Genomic DNA, 16671 nt, shown 5'->3' with positions numbered 1-16671 from the left:
CTTAGAGATTGTCATACTGAGTGAAGTAAGTCAGACAAAGAAAGACAAATATCATATGATATTGCTTATATGTGGAATCTTAAAAAATGATACAAATGAACTTATTTACAAAACAGAAACAGACTCACAGACTTAGAAAACAAGCTTATGGTTACTAGGGGGGAAGGGGGAGAAGGGGTAAATTGGGAGATTAGGATTGACATATACACACGACTATATATAAAATAGAAAACTAATAAGGACCTACATAGCCCAGGGAACTCTACACAGTACTCCGTAATGACCTATATGGGAAAAGAATCTAAAAAAGAATGGATATAGGTATATGTATGACTGATTCACTTTGCTGTACCCCCGAAACTAACACTACATTGTAAAAACTTAAAAATAAATAAAAATTAAAAAAAAAAAAAAGGATGAGTTGGGTGATCAGCCACCCCACTGACCCAGGATGGAGGAGTTGCCTAGGATGTGAGACTTCATGGCTAAAACCAGGACAGTCCAGAGGAAACCAGGATAGTTGATCACCCTAGGTGAGAACATGACCACTGGGGTCTTTGATGTGATATTAAACCCAAGATGAGTCAGCAGCCGTGAGTCAGCCAGAGGAAGACTCAGCTGTGTGTTTTGTTGCCAAAAGAATAAACTGTGGAATAGCCCCACCTTGTTGCTAAAACACGATGTTTTAAATACTGAAGTTTTGTTGCCTTTTGTTTTTCTCAGGTCATTCCTGTGAGAAAAGCTGGCCTAATACAGAGGTGTGGTCATGGAAACTTAGGACTGGGAGAGACCAAAGCTGGTCCCCGCCCAACCTCAGCCACTGAGCAGGACACAGGGCACAGGGCAGGGCTTCCTGTTCCTCAGACATCTTCCTACTGGGCATCCTGCTTTCAGCATATGTACTGATACAAGTGCCTCGTGCCCCTTCCTGAATCACACCTCCCCCCCTTCCCCACTCCCCCCACCTCAGTGAGGCGCCTAGCCCCTGGGAGGTGCTACACGGCAGTCCAACAAATGACAGTGACCTGTGCACAGCAAAGTGAGATGGGACTGAAAAGCTCACACCAGCGAAAGCTGGAGGCTGAGCTGCAGACGTTACTTGGCTTTGCTGCCTTTACCATATCCCGGTGACTTGAAGCAGGAGGTCAGTGGCTGGAAGATAGCCCCAGTGGCATTGGCTGTCTCTCGTTGAGGCAACTGACCTTCACTTCCTGCAGACCACCTCTCTTCGTGAACCTCTCCTACCGCAGACGCTGTGACCCGGAGCTTCTCTGCTCCTCACAACCACTCCTCTTCCTGGCCTCACTCTTCCTCCAAGAGTGAGTGACAGCGTGACTGGGCCCTCGCCGTCTTCTCCTCCTTCCCAAAGAGCCCCACGCTCAGCTGGAACTTGCGCTTCTAAGCTGAAGACCTCCTAAGGAATCTCAGACCAGACTGACTTGATCTAGTGACCGAGGTAGATCATATCCACTCCCTCTCTGAACAGCACCCCCTGTGGGTGGGATATACTCCATGCCCCACTGTCAGGCTTGGCCTGATTTCTTGCTTTGGCTGTGAAATGTGGGCAGAGTGACAGTGTGCTAGTTTCCAGGAGAAGATTTAACAGGCGCCGCATGGCCGTTTATCTCATACGCTTCCCTCTGCCACCGAAGGGCATGCTCAAATAGAGGCTTGTCTTTCAGCCTGGGATTCAGAAAGAGACAAGCAAATACCTACTCTCTCTGTTTTCTACAGAACCTCCGAAGCTGATGGTATCATAAAAAGCACATCATTGAAAGGTGACTATTTGCAAATGGGATCAGATCTCTAAGAATGACTGGATAGGAAGCTTCTGCCCAATAATTATTCAAGGTGAAATGGAGAATTGATACATTCTGAAAGAGTACCTAAAATAACGCCAAGATCCAATACTCAGAGACGTATTACAAGTGACTTCTGAGAGAGACAAGCTTTAAGAGAGCTCTGCTTGCCCCACCTACAACGGTTGGGTTATGGAGTGTGTGGGCTTTTGGTTTGAATGACAAGGTGTTGAGATAGTCTATTCTTAACAGAGCAACCGGAGCCGGAACTTTCAATATGTCAGCCCGTGTCACACTTGCACTCCATACCCACCTGTGGTTTTCCATGACACGTGAGAGCCATGACCGCCAAGAGCCTGCATGACATGATTCCCACCACCCCATCTCCCACACTGCCCTTCTTTCTCACTTTACTCCAAGCACTGGCCTCCTTACCATCTCTCAAAGACACCAAGAAAGCTTCTGCCTCCAAGGCCTTGCACCTGCTGTTCTCACCAGCCAAAACACTCACTCCCTACATGTATCTCCCTGGAGACTTGTCTGGACCCTCAGGGGTCTCTGTATGTTTGTTACAGCAGCATAACCTAAGCTATCCTGATTGATGCCCATTCCCACATGCCATCAATCCCTCTCCCCTTACACTACTTTATTTTCTCCATAGTATTTATTATCACTTGACATGTTGTATATTTACATGTTTGTTTGTGGAGGTCATTAATGTTACTCACCAAATATTTCCATCTCTCTGCCCCCTGGACATGTAGGATGGGGCCGTGTTCCAGAGTTTCCCTTGTGCACAACAACTGGCCCCTTTGGACTCATCCTGGGTCCCAATGTGACAGACAGACCCTAGGCTGGTCCCCACGATCCCTAAATCTTGGTGTTCATGCCCTTGTATAATATTCTCCTCTTGAGTATGGGCAACAGCTGTGACTTACTTCTCACCAATAGAATGTGGCGAACGTGATGGGGTGTCGGTCCTCTAATCATGTCACGTTGTATAAGACCCCTGTCTTGCTAGCAGACTCTGTCTGTGCCTCCGGCTTTGAAGTATCAGCTGTCATAAAGTAAATGGTTGTATTGGAGATGCTCACATGGCCCCTAGGAGCCAACAGTGACCCTGAGCTAGAAACAAATCCTCAACCCACGGCTTCAGGAAATGAATTCAGCCAAAACCCTGAGAAATATTGGAAGGACTCTTTTCCTGGTTTAGGCTGTGGTGAAAGCCCCAGTCAGTATCTGAATTTCAGCTTGATGAGACCCTGAGCAGGGGACCCAGTGACGCCGCTATGCTGGCCTACCCACCCACCTGACAAGAATTAAGCTCCATGAGGGTAGAGATTTGTTTTGTTCGCTTCTAATTCCCCAGCATTGCTTGGCATATAGTGGGCACTCAGTAAATATTTAGTGGATGCAGGAATAAATGGAAAAGAACTTTGTTTTGTTTAACTTAAGAGAGAGACACTTGCCTATAATAAATTATTCATTAAATATAACATGTTAAATATCGTATGTTTTGAAAAGTCTAAAGCAACTAAAACTCTGTCATGAGTTTCTTACTGAATTCCAATTCTCATTATGCACAAGGATGATATGATTTGATCCATGGTAGGAACTAAATCTATGCTAAAGCAAAAAATAGGACAATATGAAATGAGTGTTTCTTAATCCAGATAAATAAAACAAAACTTTCATTGGTCTTAACCATGTCATGAGAAATTGGCTGTTAGTATTTTTGCCAAACTTGGAGAGTATGTCTGGAATAGTCTGGTTTACAACATAGGCTACATAACCAACAGGAAGTCACATAGTGGACTCTCGTTGTCAAATAAGAGCCTCAGAATGAAAGCCATGAGGACAGGCCTTGATTTACAGTAAAGCCATTTCTCATGTAGGGAACTTCATAAGGATTTATTTCATAGTGATGGTTATAATTGTCCTGAGAAATGCAGGAAATTGGGACAGCCAGACTCGAACATGTAGATATTTTGTGACAATGTTATATTGCAAAGTGGCTTCCCTTTGTCAACCGTCACACTTGTGGATTCCTTTCCTACTACTTGTGATAGGCACAATAATCGTCTCCCAAAGACATCCACATTTTAATCCCCAGACCCTGTAAATATGTTATGTTACACGGCAAGGAGAAATTAAGGCTGCAGATGGAATTAAGGAGGCTGATCAGCTGGTTTTGAAATGGGGAGATTATTCTAGATTCTCTGGGAGGGCCCAATATAATCATAAGTGTGTTAATAAATGAAAGAAGGAGACCAGAGTGTCAGAGTCAAGGTCATTCCTTGACTGGTTAGCTTGCAATTGGGGTAAAACCTCAGATACGATCACTTCTGGACAGTGCTGTATTAGTTTCCTGTTGCTGCTTTAACAAATTACTGCAAATTTAGTGTCTTTAAGATAAGAAAAAAATTTTAATCTTATAGTTTTGGAGGTCGGACACTGGGCTAAAATCCTTTCCGGAGGAAAGTCTGTTTCCTTGCCTTTTCCACCTTCCAAAGGCAATCTAACCAGTTGGCTTGTCACAGTCCCGTGGATGCTGGCAGAACACAGGAGACCAGTGACAAAGGATAATTTCTTACAGCAATGGCAGCAGCTAGAGTACCAGCATTTTGCATGGTTCACTGAGCCCAGATTCCCACGGGGCCGGGTGACGAGGGCCCCGTGACACCTGCACACACAGTGGGGTGTATGAGAGCAGAGGATCCCTGAGCTTGGGGAACTCAAACCTTTCCATTGGGCAGTAAGCACGCCTGCTCTTTGCTCCCAAGGCAGGTACTACTGTATCTTCCAATGCTGAAAAGTAGTAGTAAGAATAATAAGCATGAGAACAGTGGTTTTAACTTACAAACTACTTTTCACATCCACCATCTAATTTAATCTTCTTAACAACCCCGTAGAAAGGTAACACTCCCAAGAAATTGAGGCCCAGAAACACTGACTGACACGCAGAAGACCACTGACCCAGTGAGGGTGGGGCCACCACTTCCTGTCGCCATTTTTCATTCTACTACTCTTGGCAAATCCACCTATTTGTGTAGCTCTTCACCCTCGGAAGGTATGAAGCTCAGAGTAAATAGTTTTTCAAGCTCTCACCCTGGTGATATGCACATGGTAGAGACTGAAAGGCAGCGGATAGAAAGAAGATGGGCTATGGAATTAGGTGACTGGAGTTCAGATCCTGACTGTGCTTCTTACTAGCTTCTCTGACCTCTACGGGCCTCGGTGTGCCCATCTGAAAAATGGGGTTCATAAATCATTCACAGGGATGCTGAGAGACTTTCTCCTTATGTGTAACGTTCATGTTGTCCCTCTTGGAATTACTTGCACAACTTACGTCTTCCCTGTAAGACTGTGAGTTTTTGTTCTCAATCGAAGTATGACTTACGATATTACGTTAGTTTCAGGTGTAGGACACAGTGATTTGATAATTTTATGGATTATACTCCATGTAAATTTGGCTATATTGGCTATATTCCCTGTGCTGTACAGTACATCCTTGCATCTTATCTATTTTATTCCTACGAGTGTGTACCCCTTAGTCTCCCTCACTCATTTTGCCTCTCACCCACACCTTTCCCCTCTGGCAACCACCAGTCTGGTGTCTGTATCTGTAAGTCTGTTTCTGTTTTGTTAAATTTATTCCTTTTTAAAACTGTGAGCTTCTCAAGGGCAGGGGCCATGACTTTGTGCTGTTCACCCCAGCAACTAATTCCATGCGTGACAGAAGGACACGCTGAGTAAACGTTGTCAACAGAAAACCAATGTCTGGCCCCTCGTAGGTGCCTGACAGTCCTGGTCTCCTGACACCCTCCCTTTGCAGGCCGCCCCTTTCTGGGTTGGCTTCCCGCATGATGGCTTGTGCTGGGCATGGAGTGGTTCCAATAGGAAGTTCAGGTCCCCCAGAGCAGTCACTTTCATTTCCTAAAACTGAAATTTCTGGAAACATGTGATGCAAGAGTGGAACTTGACCGAAGTCACTCCCTGGACAGCCTGCGGCAAGACAGAGTTGTCCTGCCCGCTTCCTGGCAGAGCTGGGGTTGGTCCAGTTGTGCAAGTTTCTGAGATTTCAAGCAGAACTAATCTTCCTGTGTGCCCGCGGTGCAGGGAAGCTTCCTCAGCAGAGCTGGCCCGCGGTCTTGGAAAGGAAAGCAGCGACCTTCCCTTCCCAGAGCAGACCTAGGTCTCTCTCCTCCAAAAGGAACAGTATTCTATTGTTGGGCCTTCGGTTGTGGCCTGGAGCCGTCCCTTGACAAAGAGGCAAAACGTGTTCTCAAATGGAGTGGGTTCCTCCCCTGCAGTGGGTTTCCGGGAGTGGGTTCCTGGAGTGGGTTCCTCCCCTCCTCCTTCCTCTGTCCCCTCCCCTTTCCTGGACTCTATTCTCTGCTTCTGAGGGGGTCCCCCCCTCTTCCCTAATACTTTGCCTTCATTGTCCCAGTTGAACCTGCCTGAGGCCACACCCTTTGCTCCCAATTTGCACCTCCACCTGTGTCATCAAACCCTCATTTTCTGAGAGAAACTGAGCTCCTCTAGTTGGTAAGAGGGAAACAAGATTCATCTTAAGGCCGGAAGCCCCATAATATTTACATTCCTTAGTGTATTTACCTTTTATCAAAGGGGCTTATTCGTCCAAGTGATCGCTCTCTATGGCATCATTTTCATACAGAATTTCTGGTCAGTTAGTCCTTTCCAGGTCCCTCAAGGAATAATCCTTTCTTGATAACGCCTGCTTCTTTGAGAGTGACACTGGGGGGAGGGTCGGTGACTTTATATTTGGTTGACATTGGATACGGTCTTTCCTCACCTATTGGGTCTTCTGCCCTCATTGGACCAGAAAGATAGGTTTGGGATCTGATTATTTGAGTGGCAACAGTTATCTGGTAATTTTCCTGGCAGTCATCTCAAGATTAGAAACAAATGCTTTTTTAGGAAAGAGTGGGGGGAAAAAAGTCTACCCAGATATCCACACCCATTCATATTGTTTAATTTTATCTCGGAATTTTTATTATCTGCCAGCACGGCTTTGAGTTCTGCAATTTCATGGGTCTAAGAGCTCCTCAGTCAGCAGAGCCACAGCCTGCTTTCTCTTCTCATCCACCCCACCACTGTGTACTTTTGTCACCTACTATTATTATTCATATGCTGAATGTTTGTGCACAGATACGGACAGGCAGCTTCATTTCTCCAGTTGATTTTCCACAAAATAAAGACAATTATTCTTTTGGCTCTACTGACAAACAACTCATAGCACTCCCAAAGGCCAGGCACTGCTTGTGCTTTGCAGAAGGCACTTTGCCTAATCGTCATAACAACCCTATTAAGTTCATTTTACAGAGATGATAACTGGAGAGGATCACGCAGTTAGCAAGGGGGCCCACAACCTCTATCTGTAACCACAGCACACACTGCCTCCCTACTGTACTTTCACGGAAGACCTGTTTTAAAAAGACTTTGAGATATTATTTCTCAAAACAAACAAGAGTCATAGTATCCTAACTTTCTAAAAGTCAATCTGGACTGTTGGACAGATGGACAGTTAAGGGAGGACCAGACCCCACTGTAGCAATGGCAGGTTCATGGTTGTCGAGGTGATATTTCTGCTGTCCCCCCAGATACTGGGGGGTTGGGGGCAATGGCCCCTTGAATCAGGAAATGGAAAGGTGGCTGTGGGTAGAACAAGTGACTGTGTGAGATTCCTTCCCCCATTCTCATTATTTTTCTCCTGATCCATCAACAATTGGATTAGACTGGCTGACCTACAGCAAACTAGAGCAGGAACTAAGTTCCCACGGTTTAAATGCCTCTTAAAAAATAATAGCTAACACTGAGCATGTACCAGCTTCTGGGCATTATACCCTGGCTAGGAGTTATCATCCCCCTTCAACAGATGTAAAAACTGAGTCTAGTGATCTGCTCAGTCATAACGCTAGCATGTGGAAGAGGTTTGAACGCGGGTCTCTCCGAAGACAAAGCTCTGGCCCTTTTGCTCCATTGTCCCCATAACGCTGTGGACGAGGGGTAGGACTCTGTTATGCTGAGCCCTGGAAACCAGTCGGGTTCGGCTTTGGATCTGTGCTCTGTGGTGCATGGGCCACGGTGGGCGGCTGAACTGATTCAGTCCAGAAGCTGATTTATGGCAGCGATTCACGTGAGTCCTTTAGAGCTGGAATAGCATATTCTTATGAACCTATATTTTAGTATGTGTGCAGGAAATAAGGGAAAAGCTGTTATGAGCCAGGAAGGATAACGATCATGATCATGATAATACCAGCTAACAGTTATTGATCTCTTTGTATGCCAGGTTTCTGTTAAGCACATTATATGCATAAACTCGCTTAAACAGGAGGGAAAGTCAACTGGTGTTGAGAAGGTTCCATACAATCATCATTTAGCTTCCTTCTCAAAATAGTAAATGGTATCATTTCAGACAAGGTTTGTTTTGCTTAAGTGTCTCATATGAGACAATCACACTTGAATTGTGCAATGCATTTGGGCAACATTTGTATGAAGAAATCTTGCAACAAAATAGGGGCACTTACATACGCAGTATGAAAAAATCTAGCCTTTTCTATTATTTGAGGGTTCAGTCACATTCTCATTGAATAGTATTATTCTCATTGAGTAAAACTAGCAAGGTTATGAAGCATAGGCATTTGTCTATGGAGATCTAGTGAAATGCATGGTGCAGGGACTTTGAAATCAGACAGAGTGAGGTTCCAGTCCTACTTATGTCACTTGACAAGTCCTGAACCTTTCTGAGCCTCTTTAAATTTAAAGGGCAGATAATGCCTGCCTCATAGACTTGTTAAGGCATTGAACAAACATACATTAAACTTCAAGTGGAGATATTAACACAAGATCAGTCTTAGTCTAAGCGTCTGCTCCCACCCCTCCATCCCGCTTTGGAGCCTACCTGCCAACCTTGACAGTGTTCCCTGACTTCTCCTCCGTTCTTCAAGCTCTATTGTGTGCCCCATTTTATGGTTCTTTATTTCCTGATTATCTTGATTTATTCATTTATTTATTCAAAAGTTTTTATTGAACACATACTATATACAAGTCACTGGGTAAGCACTGAGAATACAATAGTGAGCTAAACAATTCTTCTTATGGCCTCATGAGAGAGACAGGCACTAATCACACATGTGGGAGGATATAGTTACAAACTAAGCTAAATGCTATGAAGGAAAGGAACACATATCTAGGCTGAAGAGTAAGGGAAGTGAAGGTGAGTGGAGACCTGAAGGAGAAGTGAGTCTCTATGGCAGGTGGTGATGGTGCAGGTGGAGGTGGTGGTGATGGTGCAGGTGGAGGTGTTGGTGATACTGTAACGATGGAGGTGATGGTGCAGGTGGAGGTGGTGGTGATGGTGCAGTGGGGTTGCTGGTGCTAGTGGTGGAGGTGCTGGTGATGGTGGAGGGGATGGTAGTAGAGGATGGTATCCACAGCACAGGGAAGAGCATATGCAAAGGGTCTGTGGTGGGTGGAAGCTCCGTGGATCTGGAAACCTGAAAGTCTGATGTAGCTGATGTGGCAGCACACAGACGGTGAGGGTGAGAAGAGGCAGAGACCAGAACTTGAAGCACAAGCCACACCACAGACCCTGCAGGAACTTGTAGCCTATGTTAAATACTTGGATCCTAATCCTAAGAACAATTTGGAAGCCACAGAAGCATTTTAAACGTGAGGTGGGGTGAAATGATCAGATTTGCATTGTTAAAAGATCATTCTAGATCTCTACTGTCCAGTAATGGTAGCTACTAGCTACACATGGGTATTGAACACTTGAAATGTTGCTGGTCTTAGTTGGAATGTGCTGTGAATGTAAAATACACACTGGATTTCAAAGACAGTGTAAAAAAGGAATGTAAAATATCTTGTTACTTTTTTCATAATCTTTACATATTGGAATGGTAATATTTGGGGTTAAATATGGTGTAATTAAAATCAGCTTTACCTGTTTCTTGCTTACCTTTTAAAATGTAACTACTAGGACATTTAAAATTACATAAGCAGCTCCCATGATATTTTCATTAGAGGGGCCTTCTCTAGAGGCAGCGTGAAGAAGGAGCTACGGAGAAGGCGAAGCAGGTGAGACCATCAGGAGGTGTTTTCATAGTCCAGGCAAGAGGTGAAGGTAGCTCTAACTAGGTTGATGGAAGTGGGAGTAAAAGGAGTTGGATGGATTCGAGGTAAAATCAGCAGAACTAAGTCTTGTAGCAGATGCTTCTGGATAGATGGTGGTGCCACATGTTGAAATAAAAAACACTAAGAGAGGACCAGCCTTGGCAAGAAGTACCATGAGCTCAGATTTGGACATGCTGAGTGGACATGCTCTGAGACGTCCACGTGGACGCATGTCTCCAGGAGGCAGTTGCCCGTCTAGGTCTGCAGCTCGGATGAGATGTCTGCATGGGAGACTTAAATTTGAGAGTTATTGGCATAGAGATGAGAATAAATGAGACTCCTTAGGAAGAAAGCAGCCAGTGAGGAGTGGCCTAGGACCTAGACTTGGGAAAGAGGGTAAGGGAGGATAAGTCTGTAAAGGAGCATTGAAAAGGAAGCCTAAGTATGTGGGGTCATGGAAGCCAAGGGAGAAGCAAAGAAGGAAGGAGTGTCAGCAAGGAGATTTGTTCTGACAGGTTAGGCAACAGGAAGAATACAATGTATCTGGGAGTTAGCAGTACGGCGGTCATTGATGACCTTTGCAAGTGCTGGTTGGAGTGATAGGGGTGGAAGCCAGCTTGGAGTAGACTAAAGACTGGGCAAGAGGTGAGGAAACAGAGACAGGAAGAATAAAGAGCTCTTTCCAGAAGTTACTCTATGAAGGAGGAGAGAGAGAGAGAAGCTTGAGGGAGATGAGAATTTGTTTTTGTTTGTTTATTTGAAATAAATATGGAAAAGACTTGAGGATGTGTAAACACTGGTAGGAATGATCTGGTTGAGATGGAGCGGTGGAAAATACAGGAGAGAGAAAGGATACCAAGCAGCACGTGGTTCCTGAGATGGCAGGGAGGGAGCATCTCGACTGAACCAGGTGGGGCTGGCGGCCATTCTAGGAGGGAGCCCTCTCCTACTGCAGCAGGAGGGGAGGGTGGGTGTGGGGAGGAGCTCAGCAGTGAGAAGTTGAGGGGATGGCTTTAATTTCCTCTGCGAAATAAGAGACAAAGTCATCCCCGAGAGCATGTGGGGAGGCAGAGAATGCCGGTGGCTGGAGGAGGGTGGAGGGTGAGGTGGGTTGGCTAGAAAAGCGTAATAAAAGTGCCTGGTCTCCTCTAAGTCCATAGGGACCTTTCAGGTTTAGGACTTTGTCACACAGGAGGAATAGGAACATAAGGAAAAGAGAGTGGTGGCTCTAGAAGTTCTATTTAGAAGTGGTGATCTGACTCAGGGGTGAGAGGGCTTGAAGCTTTTTGTACACTATTTTCCATTACATGATAGTGAGAATACCCCAGCTGTTCATACGGAAGGGCAGGGAAGGTTTCTGGAGATTGGGGGGAGGGAAAAGCCCTCTCCTTCCACTCCGTGTTTGGTGACACCACTGGCAAGAGCGTTTGCGGGGGTGGTAAGGGTGTCTTGGAGATTCTGAGGTAAGAAAGACTGCATCATCCCAATTCCCCAAGACCTCCTTCTGGCACCCCCAGTGCCCCTGTGCAACAGGCATTGCATATTCAGACCATCCGGTGGCCACACCCAAGCTGGTATTTTCCCTGTAAAAAAGGCGGAAGAACCCAGCAAACCAGAAATTTGGGGCCAAGTATGACTCTCCACAGAATGCTTAGAGGATGGGAACCCTGGGTTCTGCTGACCCTTCCACCTGTGAGCTCCAGCTTGCACCAGGCATTGGCCTGAATCTACACTAAATAAGGAAGAAAGACAAGGCAGGAGATGACCAATGGGTTGGGGGAAAGGGAGGGACCAGTGGACTCTGAGCAAGATGCAGGAGGCTGAGTTAGTCATTTTGAACTTGGACAACTGTTTGTAATCCCCGGGTCCAGGGAGAGACCAAGGTAGTGCCGGGGAGGAGCTCGGGGGACAAGGGGGTATAGGAACCAAGAGGTGATGGGTGGGTCATCTTTGTGAACAGTGAAGCAGCTGGGCTCCTGGAAGATCTTAAGAAGAAGTCTGTGAGCAGATGCCAAAGTCTTCGACAAGTGAGAGGAAGGGAGTAGGAGGTCAGCAGATGGTGAGAGACAGAGGAGGGCATGAGGGCAAATGGCGTATGTGAGCTGGGAGCCTCAGAGGGACTGGTTTTCTTACAAAAGGTTGGGGAGATAAGTCAGTGACTCACACATTTGATCAGGGAGTGGAGTTCCTGGATCTGATGATGCCTTACCCTAACCTACTGTAACCCTAACCCTAACCCTAACCATGGATTTAATCCCATAGATTTAATCCCATCATATAAACCAACATTTAGTACAAATCATCTCTTAGCAATCTAAAAGGGCTAGAGCTGGCACATGGTAAATAATGTATACACAGTCAAATCTGTTCCAGTGATTGACAGCTCAAGGAAGCCATAGCTGAGGGAGGAGCAGAAGGACACTGGCAGGACACACAGGATCAGACCAGAAGATGAGGCCGTAACTGACTCAGGCCGGAGGAAGCCGTGGCCATAGGCAGTAGAAGAGGAAGGAAACACATGGCAAATTTTTTCTTTGGTGACAAATTTAATTTTGTCAATGTTGGCTTTTTTTTTTAAAAAGTCCTCATAATTTTTTGTCCGCAGAAGAGATAATTCAGGAGTTTGCTTTGGCTTTATGATTTAATATCTAAATAACTAAATTTGCTAAGTTAAAAACCTTGTCCTTCCTTAAGCTTTTAGGTTTGACTAACTATTCGTAAATCTACTAAATTTAAACATCAGTTTAAAAGGGACTTTGGCTTTTGTTTGGTCCCATTTACAAACTTAGCTAATTAATTTTAGCAGCATTTATAAATGTAATATATTTGATGTTCTCTTTAAGTGTCAATTGTTTGACTTAGTAAAACTTTCCTGAGTTCTTAAACAATTCTAATATAACTAATACACTTATAAATATGGTAAAATTTAAGCTCTCTTAAATGTTTCAATGTATGATGAATGTTTCAATCCGTGTTTCTACAAACAATGAAAAATTTCAACTTAAAATCACAAGTATAAATGAAATATACATTTTAAGTTGGAATCACAAGCTTGACCTTGACTCTAACACACCAAATTTAAAAAATGTGACAAGTCTTTAAAACCCAAATATTCATAGATTCCTTAACACAAAATATTAATATAAATACTAATTATAAGTCTTCCAGAGATTGCATCCAGAAACTTTCTGGGTCAAGTATGACTGTCCATGCAATGGCCAAGAAGACAGCAACCTTCAGGCTTGAAAGATACTTACACACACGTAGGAAACCATTACATCATCATACATAATTTGGGAATTCATTCATAGAGAGGTGGCCAATGATATGGCCTAAGAAGCTGGCAATATTCTTGTCTGTGACCGTGACTGGTACACACTGAACCCTAGTTATGCTTTGTAACAGGACTGAACCTAGAGAAGGCAGTGGTCACACAGCTCATGTCCCTGGCTCTGAGTTATTATCATGAGCTCATTTTTTCCATGCACATGGAAGGCAGCAACTTCTACCCAGACTGCCACATCACATGGTTGGATTTAGCAGTTATTTGATTCTTAAGATATTTCAATATATTTCCCAAGGCACTCCAAAGAACTTAGAAATTGATAAAATTCTGCCTTCTTTTCATATTCTTCCTGACTGATGAGGCCATACAGATATTAAAATGATACCAGCTGCTCGCTCATGGTTTTGTCTGACTCTGTGCTTGGAAACAATACACTATATTTCTTCATTCTCGTCTTTAAACAAGGTCAGCTATTGTGCGGCAAGGGTAGGAAGTTGGGGCGAGAAGCCACTGGTCAGACTTCTCTCCTTTGCAGGCCCACCTGTGTCTGCAATGTCCATACTCCATTCCTCCAGACCCAACTGATGCTCTGAAAAGGCATGTCAATCCACCACTCAACAAGTAATAGTTGGGACTTCCCTGGTGGTCCAGTGGTTCAGAGTCTGCCTTCCAATGCAGGAGACGCGGGTTTGATCCCTGGTTGGAGAGCAAAGATCCCACATGCCACAGGGCAACTAAGCCTGTGCACCACAACTAGAGCCCACGTGCTCTGGAGCTCCCGTGCCGCAACTAGAGAGCCCTCGTGCCACAACAAAAGATCTCGCGTGCTGCAACTAAGACCCGAATCGGCCAAATAAATAAATATTTTTTTAAAAAAGCAAGTAATAGTTGATTAGTGCCTACTGTGTTCTCAGGGCTGGGAATACTTCCCTGCACAAAGGAGAACAAAGTCCATGACCTCATGAAATTTACATCCAGCCACATTCAGCAGCTCTGTGTGAATTTGAAATCTCCTTTTCTATCATCTACTTCCAGTCTTGCAACAGATGAAAGTTATTTGCACTGTCCTTGAGAGTTTTGTATATTTGGACCTAACCTGTACAAACTTACCTCATATATCATCTTCATGGTTTGGCCCTTTGCATCTGGGATAGTGCATCAGAGAACTTGAAGTAAGGTCTCTTTCCCTCTCTTTTTTTATTTTCCCAAGTTTTAGATTCCTGAAATATTCACAGATTCTCTAAATTAAAAAAAAAACAACCAAGACTTTTATGGACTTTCTGTTCTGAATTAACTTAAGTTTGATGCTTCCAATCCTTGGAGTTAGGTACCAAGAAGTCTGAAATCAATGTAGAAGATCAGTCACTTGGGCTGACAGACGAAGCAGTCAATTTTACTGTAAGAGATTTTATTGGTCTTTGTTTCTTCTTTCTTCCTTTCTTTTTTTTAAAAAATGAACATTTAGACCATTCTTACTAGGAATATCTTAATTTCTGGAATCATTATAGTCTGATGGGTTTAGTCCTGGAATGGACTTTGTAAAATTTGGGTGATGAATTGCTCTGATTACACATGGAGTGGTATTCCAAGGCAGAAAGCTGAAAATGAGCATTCCAGAAGGGATAAAACCATCTGAATATGATATTAGAAGATTTTGTATTTCTAGGTAGTTTGGACTTCCTGAGTTACTTAAGAAACAATTTTCTTTCCATCAGGAAATATCTTAGTCAGGTCTCTTTTTGTTGCAAGTGAGAGAAATTAATGTAAACTTATTAAAGTAAAAGGAGACATTTTATAAGCAAGGCAGGATGACCTGCTAGAGAAATTAGGTGTTTTCTCCTTCCTTCTCTAAAAGGCAAGCAAAAGGTTAGCTCCTCTATTTTGCAGGCCTGATATATCCATCCTTTGCTCTGGAGAGAAGAGGATGTTTTAAAGTCGGTTTTATTGATATAATTTATATATAATAAAATTTATCAATGTAAAAAGTACAGTTAGATGAACTTGACAAAGAGATACAGTCATGTAACCACCATCGCAATCATGATACAGAACATTTCTATCACCCCCAAAAGTCCCCATACGCCTCTATGCAGTCAATCCCCTCCCCAACCCGGCTCCCTGATACCCCTGCTTTCTGTCATAGTTTTGCTTTGTGTAGAATTTAAATCTAAATGAATTGTGTAGAATTCATTTAAATGAACTCTATAGTATGTATTTGTTTGTGTCTGACTTCTTCCACTTAGTATAATTCTTTTCAGATCATCCATATTCTTGCAGATTTCAGGAGCTCTGCCTTTTTATTGTTGAGTGGTATTCTATCGTATACACATACAACGATTTCTTTATCTGTTCATGAGATGATAGATATTTGGGTCATTTCTAGCTCTGAATAAAGTACATGCTTTTGTGTGGGCTTATTTTTTCATTTCTCGTGGGTAATTACCTAGGATTGAGATTGTTGCATCATTAAGTGCATATTTAATTTGATAAGAAACTGTCAAACTTTCCCAAAGTGGGTGTATCGTTTCGCATTGCCAGCAGCAATGCATGAGAGTTTCAGTTGTTCTACATCCTCGGTATTGTCAGTCTTTCATTTTAGCCTTTCTAGTGGGCATGTAGTGGTATCTCAGTGTGTACCCCCTGCCCGAGTTTTACTGAGATATGATTGACATGTAGTATTGTATTAGTTTAAGATGTATAACATAATGATTTGATATACGTATATATAATGTGAAATAATCATCACGATAAGTTGAGTTAAAAATCCATCATTTCACATAGTTACTATTTTTTTCTGGTGATGAGAAGTTTTAAGATCTACTCTTAGCAACTTTTGAAGGTATAATAACAGTATTACTAAAACAGTATTACTAACTATAGTCACCATGCTGTACATTACATTCCCAGAAGTATATATCTTATAACTGGAAATTTGTACCTTTTGACCACATATAAAGAGGTCAATTCCACTCTGAAAGGTTTTGTCAATCTTTCAAGTTTCCAAAATATTTAGAACTCAGAAATACTGCTCTTCATATGAGATCACAAGTAACAGAAGACACTCTTACACTCAGGCCCACAGTGAAAAAACTAATAGTAAAACAAGTCGAAGTAATTAAACAATAAGATTTGAAAATCAGTTATTGAATACAGAACTGGAAGACTGTACTTCAGGAAAATGGAAAATGGGGTGACTGCGGTTCCATGATCAGACCAGGCCCAACAGAAACTGTAATAACAACAGAGCTTAGCTATGAGAATTTTCCACAATGACAGAACTTTGAAAACATGCTTTTATATTAACTAAAGGTATTCACAGTTGAAACTGCCAAAACTTGCTTAATACCATATCTCCCTTCTCAATATTTAAAATCCACAGGATACTCGGACCTCAGTGAACATTTGATGGTTGGAGAATAACTGAAACCATCAGTTCAAAGGTTCTCC

This window comes from Phocoena sinus, chromosome 5, assembly GCF_008692025.1.
Source record: "Phocoena sinus isolate mPhoSin1 chromosome 5, mPhoSin1.pri, whole genome shotgun sequence".
NCBI lineage: Eukaryota > Metazoa > Chordata > Mammalia > Artiodactyla > Phocoenidae > Phocoena > Phocoena sinus.
Note: the sequence above shows the minus strand (reverse complement) of the source record.